This window comes from Neopsephotus bourkii, unplaced genomic scaffold, assembly GCF_033783945.1.
Source record: "Neopsephotus bourkii isolate Nb327-2 ecotype Australia unplaced genomic scaffold, CSIRO-AGI_Nbou_v1 NB_414, whole genome shotgun sequence".
In the NCBI taxonomy this organism is placed as follows: Eukaryota; Metazoa; Chordata; class Aves; order Psittaciformes; family Psittacidae; genus Neopsephotus; species Neopsephotus bourkii.
The window spans coordinates 1,729,710-1,738,677 of NW_026900918.1; positions in this window are offsets into that span (position 1 = coordinate 1,729,710).

Genomic DNA, 8,968 nt, shown 5'->3' on the forward strand with positions numbered 1-8,968 from the left:
ACACATGGGGCAGCCTCTGGGGCAGTGTGGGCTGACGGTGAATCCCTTCTGTTCTATGGACCAAGGCACATCTGCTGAATCAACATGTGTAGCAGCATCCCCTTACTCTAAGAAGGTTTTAGTTGTATTCCTTGAAGGCAAGCTCTCAGGGAGAGGTTATGGGTAACAGGACCACCATAGGATTGCTTGGGTATGAGGAGCATCACAACGTGCATTTCCCATTAACACCCTCCCCTGTTGGCTGCACTGAGTGGTCATCAAACTCAGGCTATTTATTTTGGGTTTGCAGGCTGGGGAAGCTGTGGGGGCTGCTCAATAGCTCCATGGTAAAATGGATTAAAGCTCTTCCAAACCGTGGTGTCTGGATTGCCCAAGAAAGCCACAGCCAGGGTGAGGTGCTCAGGGGATGCAAGACCCTGAGCAGGGAGAGCAGGGAAACCCTGGGGGACCTCAGCCATGGGTCACTGATGCTGAGTGTGACTAAAAACTCCAAATCCTGGCTATCCCACATTAAAAATAGCTATTTCCCCCCTCCCTCTGGTATTATTGAGTGATGTCTCAAAGGAACTGTAAACCAGCTTAGTGCCGCTTGCCTATAGCAACGTTTTCCTGTTCCAAAGCATTTATCTGCTGGGCTCTGTCCTAGCAGGACATCAGGCATGTTCACCAAAAGCCTGAGCGATGTTTTGGTACTAAACTCTCAAGGATTTGAGGCATTTAACTTGCCACATGGATAACTTTAAACCAAACCTCCCCAAAACCTGCTTGCAAGCTACTTCACATGCAGCTGGTGAGGAGGCTTGCACTGCCTGATTTCACCCAGTGACGCAACTCCTCAGCTAGGAAAAAGCCCTTTGGTATCAAACACCCCTGGGACTACTTGTTCCTGTTGGTTCACCCACCAGGACCCAACTAACTGCCAGCTTGTTCCCTCAGGCAAGCGGCCTGGATGGGCCCTGGGGGGCTCTGATGCAGTGGTTCTCCTGCCCTGGGAAGCGGTGGGTGACTCCGGAGCTCATTCCGCACAGCGGCTTGGATCCTTACGGAGTTCTGGGGAGTGCGGCGTTGGTTTTCTTTTTCCACTGGTGGAAACTGGCTGATTCCATTCCCAGTGCTGCTGCCACAGTCCCCCTGCCCAGGCCTGACCTGCTTTATCATGATGGCTGCAGGGAAAGCACCGCAGCGCTGCATCTGCGCCCAACCACAGCCTGCACAGGGCAGACCGAGCATCCTCACCTGCATGTGTGTACAGCCCAGCCACCAGCTTCCCCAGCCACCCCAGCTGCTGCTCACCAGCAGCATCCCTCCCCCTGCTTTCATGCAGATTGCAGGACAAGGGTTTGCAGGAAATGTCACGTTTCAAGTGTTTTCCTCCCACTCCAAAACTTGCAGAGAAGCAGAAAACAGAGGGAGGGAGACGCTTTAGGGAGCATCACACTGGGCAGGAAGGATTTTTTTGCCCACTTCCCTGAAGTTATTTTACCAATTACCTATTCTTGAGCTTCATACGCCCTTGGAGGTTGGCTGCTCCTGCCAGGGGAGGTAGGCACACCTTTGGACCCCTCTGAATGTGCAGCTGTGGAGAAGGATGGACAAACATCAAGATTAACCTCCCCTTACTTCAAAGTAATGCAGTCTTGCAGAGTTCATCTCCTGCTGCATCAGGAGAGCTGACATTTCACACATACATTAGTTCATTAGTTACATTAGTACAAAGGAGTCTCAATTCCTTCTGCAGGTGACCTTAGGTTGGTGAAAAGCATTGCAGCCAACCTGCAAACCAGCGACTGAGACTCCTGATAGCACAGAGCCTGCCCAGCCTCCAAAGGAACCTGGTTCCTGCTGTGTTGCTTTCAAAAGCTCCATGCAGTTCAGACTGATGAAGCCTTTAAAACCAAGCATGGGAGCAAACTACAGCCTAAGACTGTGCCCTGCATTTCTAGTGTGGGTCCCATAGAGTTGTCTGTTCTCAATGGAAATACCTTCTTTGCTTTCATTTTATGTATTTCAAGCTTTTATTTCTAGATCTGGAATGGTACTAGTCCTGTTCTTTCCCCTTGATGTTCCTCATTTGGTGTGGTCCTCCTAGATATGGCACAACAGCATTTGGGTCTTTTTTCACCTTTTGTTTATGTGGCAACATTTTAAAGCATCACCATGTTGGAAAAACTGTTTTCCTAAGTTCACAAATTCAGAAATTCTGGAAGACTCAAAGAGAGAAAGAAAATAAATAATAAAATGGAAAAAACATGCTGTACTCCTGCACAGGCTGCTCTGCGTTCTCCTAGTAACAAGAAGACAAACTGGAATCTGAAATGCTGAGGGTTCACCGGGTTTCCATGTCACAGCTGAAAAGGGAGAGGGCATTATTTTGCAGAGGATTGCAGCAAATGAGAAGTTTGGGATTTAAACCTGCCTTATGTTGCTTAAAAATGATACATGTAGAGGTTCACCTGCAACTCGAATGGGCTTTTCTTGCCCTTCAGTGTTCACATGTGGCTGCACATCGAGGTACTCACTAGAAACCCAGCTCTGAGCATTGAGACACTGCTCCTTCCTTCACCCTTAACGAAAGCATGTGTAGGTAGAATCTGTTTCTACCTTACATGGTGAAGAAAAGTCTTTGTTCATAGAAAGAGCTGCTTCTCTGAAGAGCCCTTCTAACCTGGCCACACTCCAAGTCCTCCGTCCACCCAAACCAAGCTCAACATGAGGCTTCACTAATACCTAGTGACCCAAGAGGGAACCCTCTCACATTGCTCATGTTCTAACTACTGGAGCCTTCAAATCCTCAGCCAGCCTCTTTTGTCATTGAGAGCCGTGGGCAAGTGTCATTTAGCTAATGAAAACTGATGGGGTAAAGAAGTGCTGGTCCTCTACCTTTCTGATGGTGGAGAAGGTGGTGGAGAGCTTTCCTCTTGCCACTTCATCTGCTGCCGATAAGCATGGGTTCTCTTCTGTGTCATCCTCTGAGGGTCTCTGGCTCTGGAGTGAAGTACTCTTGTTTCTGGCTTCCAGTGCAAGGTCTCTTCACCTTTCTGACACGATTCATTGGTGAATGGAAGCATAAAGTCCTCATCAAGGTAATTTATACCAAATTCATCTGGTGGGAAAAGAACCCATCTCTTACTGCTTGTTGCTCAACTACCAGGTCTCCAGCAATGGAAAGGATTGATCAGTTTGACCAGGGTGTACTGGAAAAGAGGGGGACTGATGCCCCCAGTGCATGGCTAATCTGAGTTGGGTTTCTGGGTCAGGAGTCACCGAACATTGCTGCTTTGTGCATCAGTAGGTTATCAGGCTAACATCACACAGGGCACCTGAGCGTATGCTTCTGTCTAGGTGCTGGGGACCTGCATTCCCTGTGAAGCTCTATCGTGCCTAGTGTGGAAGAGAAGAGGGGACCTAACACGGTCAGAGGGGAAGGGGTGAACAGGGAGCTCCAGGAGAGGCATCACAGAGGATGGGACTCAAGGGTATTCTTGCAATGCCAGGGATGCTGGGATCTCTCTGCCCTGGTCACCCTAGGAGCACTGGCAGCATCTCTTACCTTCTGTCAGCAAACCAATAGTGAGAAGCACCCGACCTGCCTGCTCCTCCCTCCCAAGCACTTACTCAGTCTTTTTAGGTAGGAGGCCGTGTCCTGGTAGCCACAGGCATAATACTGGTCGAGAACCTGCAAAGGGTGAGGTGGCGGTCAGGGAGACGGGCGAGCTATAGGGGTTTTGTGGCTCTGGGGACCTGTAGAAGCAGCTCACTTGTTCTGTAGGACAGTAGAAAATATACAGAATACGGCTGAGGTTTCTTTTGGAGATCTGTAAAATAGAATCAGAGAGCTGGGGAGGGTGAGGAAGGGAGCGGGGCAGTCTCTTTGGGACAGATGTCGTATTCGCCGGCGAAGGCAGACACGGTGATGGTTGTCCGGGACACGAAGTTGGAGCGCCACATCCGATATTCCCGGGAGGGCTTGAGGCATCGAGAAAACAAAGCCCTGAGTTGTCATGACTCCTTCTAAGGAGAAGAACGATGTGTTAGACCATAGAATCCCAGACTGGTTTGTGTTGGAAGGGACCTTAAAACTCACCCAGCTCCAACCCCTGCCACGGGCAGGGACCCCTTCCACTGGAGCAGCTTGCTCCAAGCCCCTGTGTCCAACCTGGCCTTGAGCACTGCCAGGGATGGGGCAGCCACAGCTTCTCTGGGCACCCTGTGCCAGCGCCTCAGCACCCTCACAGGGAAGAGCTTCTGCCTTAGATCCAACCTGAACTTGCCCTGTTTCGGTCTGAACCCATCACCCCTTGTCCTATCACTGCAGTCCCTGATGAAGAGCCCCTCTCCAGCATCCTTGTAGCCCCCTTCAGGCAATGGAAGCTGCTCTGAGGTCTCCACGCAGCTTCTCTTCTCCAGGCTGAGCAGCCCCAATGTTCTCAACCTGGTTCCATACAGGAGAAGCTCCAGACCCTGAGCATCCTCGTGGCCTCCTCTGGCCTTGCTCCAACAGCTCCATGTCCTTCTTATGTTGAGGACACGAGAACTGCCCCCAGTGCTGTAAGTGGGGTCTCACAACAGTGCATTAAAGGGCCCCTCCCTGCCCTTCTGCTCATGCCCTGGGGATGCAGCCCAGCAGAAGGTGGGTTCTGGGCTCTGAGCGAACACTGAAGTTCAGTTTCTCATCAGCCAGCACCCCCAAGTCCTTCTCCACATGTGCATCATTTGGGGTTTCTTCCCCACCCAGTCCTAAACTAGACTGAAGAACTGGGCTACAGAGATCCCCTTCCAGGCAACAGCCCTCACCACTGACCCTCAAACTCCAGGTCTACACCACCACCTCCTCCTTTCCAGCAATAGAATTGGTGTTTAATGAAATGGGGGGAAAATGCAGCAGAGAGGAATTGAGATGAGGATGAACGATTCTGTGAGCAGGTCAGCTCTGCACTGAGGTCACATCGTGGGGCACCTGAGTTCACTTCTTCCCTCTGCAGACACTGTGTGAACACAGCACTAAGCAACTTTGGTGGCAAACACAGCTACAAACGTGCTTAATGACACCACTGGACAAAGGACGCAGTCTAGATGGGCCCTTGGCTTGATAGTGTCTCCAAACCATAAGGCTACTCACCACCCCACGGTACATAGGAGGTAAAAGTCCAAAATAGAAAGGGATGAAGCAGCTGCAAAGCAGGACCTGCGGGTGAGATGGAAAACACAGAGGTGAGCAGAAGGCCATGATAACCTGTTACCTTTGGGATGGTTCCTTTGGGAATGGTGGCTCATGTGTGAACGCCACATTCCCACAGCTGGGTTATCTGGCAGCACTTAACTATTGTGGATCAGACCATGTCTGATATGCACAGCCAGGACTGGGGAAGTAGGCAGGTAACCTGTGGAATGGCTCATAGTGCTCTCTGCATACTCAGGCCCTGCAGGTAGTTGGAAGGGCTGATTTTCACAGTGGCTGTGATTTCAGCTGCCCTCGCGGGGTGGCTGTGGCTGCTCTCACCTGGATGAGTTCCTCCTTGGATGCAAACTCTGACACCAGGACGCTCCTGCAGTCGCGCACGCGGGTGACGATGACGTGCAGCTTCCCAGCCACGAGCTGGTGCGCGTTCGGGGGCAGGTGGTCGTTTAAAATACCCTTTACCACATTCAGGACTCTTCTTCCAAGATAGAGAGACCAGAAAGTGGGTTTGAGACCGTTGTAGAAGTGCATCTTCATCTTGTCTAAAGCAAAGCAAAGCAATGCAGTCATTCCACAGCCCTTATATTGTTATTACTGATGTACATTCTGGGCTGCCCTTCCACCTGGCCAAGAGGCATTTTACCATTTAATTGGTTGAAATTTAAACAGGGCAAGTTCAGGTTGGATCTAAGGCAGAAGCTCTTCCCTGTGAGGGTGCTGAGGCGCTGGCACAGGGTGCCCAGAGAAGCTGTGGCTGCCCCATCCCTGGCAGTGCTCAAGGCCAGGTTGGACACAGGGGCTTGGAGCAAGCTGCTCCAGTGGAAGGGGTCCCTGCCCGTGGCAGGGTTGGAGCTGGAGGAGCTTTAGGGTCCCTTCCAACACAAAGCAGTCCATGATTCTATGCTGGTGAATGCTCATATAAAGCCCTTATTTCCATTAGCACTGAAGTTCTCATGAGTGGGCCAAGATTTTCCAAGGACCGTCAATACTGCAGGAAGCTGAAGCATTTCTCTCTTCCAATTTTTCTCCATTTCCTCCCCAAGACATCTTAAAAGTTTTTTGGCAATATAGGAAACATTTGATGGGAATCTCAGTCATCTTTCTTCCTCTTGGCTCTGCATTTATGCCCCTTTATGTATTTCCTTTCCCCTCTGAGTTTTGGGAATCTACCAACAACAGCAAAAGCATCATTAAGGAGGGCACTTCTGTTTCTTATCTTAAAAATGCTTAACATTAATTCAAACTAAGAAGATGCACTGACGTATTTAATATCTCTATCCAGTCTATTTTCTCATGGGTTAATTTAGCCACATTTCCACTCTTAAAGAAGTCAATGAAGTCAAATTCTGAGGAATTAACCACATATAAAGGATAATTAAAAAAACCCAAGCCAGATCTTTTGCAACTCCAAAATTTCCAGCTATCTAATCTCTTTAAATGCAAAAGAGTAAGTGGAAGTGCAGAGCCCTTACCTAAGTCACAGCCACACAATCCAAATGTAGCTACAAGTGATCCTGAAGAAGCCCCATATATCTTGGATGCAGATTCCAGCATGTTGGGTGACAATTCCTTCAAAGCAGCTAATACTCCAATTTCATATATTAGCAAGGTACTGCAGCCTCGAAACAGGATAGAGAAAGGTTTTCTCTCATTTCCATTCCTGTTCATCCCCTCTGCTAACACCAAGCACTCAAGCCACAAGAAAGCTGCTGTCCAGAACACGTTTGGAAGGCTTTTTTCTATACTGTGCTGTGGCTTTTCCCACCCTGCTTCTGTTTCTGACCACACTCTTGCTGTCTTATATCTCTCTGATCCCTAAGTCACCCTTCCTGTGAAACAGTGGGCAGCAGGGGATGACGTGACACCTTCATTCCTAAGGCCACTCATTAAAATCAAATGACACCATTGCATTATGTTTCTAAGCTGTGCACTGGGTAAAGGCTCCAGGCCATGTGGACATTCCATGTCTCACTGAAGTGCTGGGAATCAGCCCAAGGGAGGTCAGCAAGGCCTTCGGAGTGAGTTCTCCAGAGCAAAAAGTTGCTTCTCCATGCTGGTGGGTACCCAGTGGCACCCTGGGGTCCCAGCCTAAGTTTCCAGGCTCTTGGGAGATAGGAATCAGCAAATATTCCCTGGGACACAAGAGTCTTGCATGATGCTGCTCAAGACTGTCTTGCCCCATGTGTATCAGGTTACCAAACCCTGTCCCAGGGACTGGAGAAGGTGTTTGGGTTACTAAAGAAATCTCCAGCCAAGATGTCCTCCTCGTTTCACAATTCCAGGGTTGAGTTTGCTTACAAAAGGGTAAAAAACAGAGTCCAGGTAACAACTCGTGGGTTAATCTGTCTCTTAAATGGCTGAGGTTGCAGTAGAGCAACAGGTCAATAAAGAAGTCAAGAGGTGGGAAAAGAAGTCAGATAAACACAGTGATCTAGTGATTATCCAACCAGAAATGCAAAGCCTTCTTAGACTTGGAGCTAGGTGAGACACTGGGAAATTGCTATAGGGCAAAGCAGCACTGAAAGCTGGGCAAGCAGAAGCAGCTGTAACAGCAAGAACTTGGACATGGAAATCTACCCAGTGTCTTCAGCTAAAAAGGCTTCCAAACCCACTCAGGGTTTGGATGATGCTTCTCTTGCCCTTGCAGTGTATGGAGGCAGTGCTGGGTGAGCTTTGTGGCTGGATGCAGCCCTGATCTAGGCAAGTTTTTCTGAGCACCAGCATTAATCCAGCCCTAGTTCCACATGGGAGCAGTGGATGTCACCACCCTGCTCTACCCAGAAGCCACGACACTAAGCTCCTTGCACAAACCTTGCATGAGCGTTGCAGATCCCACTGCTGAACTGCAAGGGAGAAAAGAGCAAAGAAAAATGAAGGACCCAAGAGAGAAGTTACAGAATCCCAGCCAGGTTTGGGTTGGAAGGGACCTTAAAGCTCCTCCAGCTCCAACCCCTGCCACAGGCAGGGACCCCTTCCACTGGAGCAGCTTGCTCCAAGCCCCTGTGTCCAACCTGGCCTTGAACACTGCCAGGGATGGGGCAGCCACAGCTTCTCTGGGAACCCTGTGCCAGCGCCTCAGCACCCTCACAGGGAAGAGCTTCTGCCTTAGATCCAACCTGAACCTCCTCTGTTTCAGTCTGAACCCATCACCCCGTGTCCTATTGCTACAGTTCCACCAAGTGAGCTCCCCAGGACCAGGCTGGCCACAGGCTTTGCTGCACCTCTCTTCCTCCATCATCATGCAGCCTTTCAAACCTGGTGTCTCCTGAGCTCTTGGCCATGGCTCTGCAGCTCTGCTCCTTTAATCCAGCTTCTGGGATGTGCAGACACACGTAATGACTGTTAACACTGGCTGGGAGGTCACCAGTGGTGTGCCCCTTGTCCTCACCTTTGAGTTGTCCCAGCTGCCCATGTGAAGCCCACTGTGGAGCTGGCACTGCCACGTGCAGGGGAAAGGCAGGAACGTGTTGTGCACCTACCTCTTCCCAGGGCTCTCTGAAGCCTTTCCCTAATCCCTGCCCAGGCTCTTCTTGAGCAACCACCTCTGGTGCAGATGGGATTTCACCACTGAGCCTGTGCTCAGCAATACATTGCTCTCTGAGGACATCCTCCCCTTTCTCTTCTCCACAACATCGCCCACTGTAGCAGCAGGATCGTGCAAAAGGCTTTATTTGTGGGGAGTGTTAAAAATAGGATAAAACTCACAACTGTTTGGGCAGCAGTTCCTGACTTTCTCTCTATCTTTCCCTCCAATCTCCGTGTTAGATGACCGATGACTCTTTGCAGAGC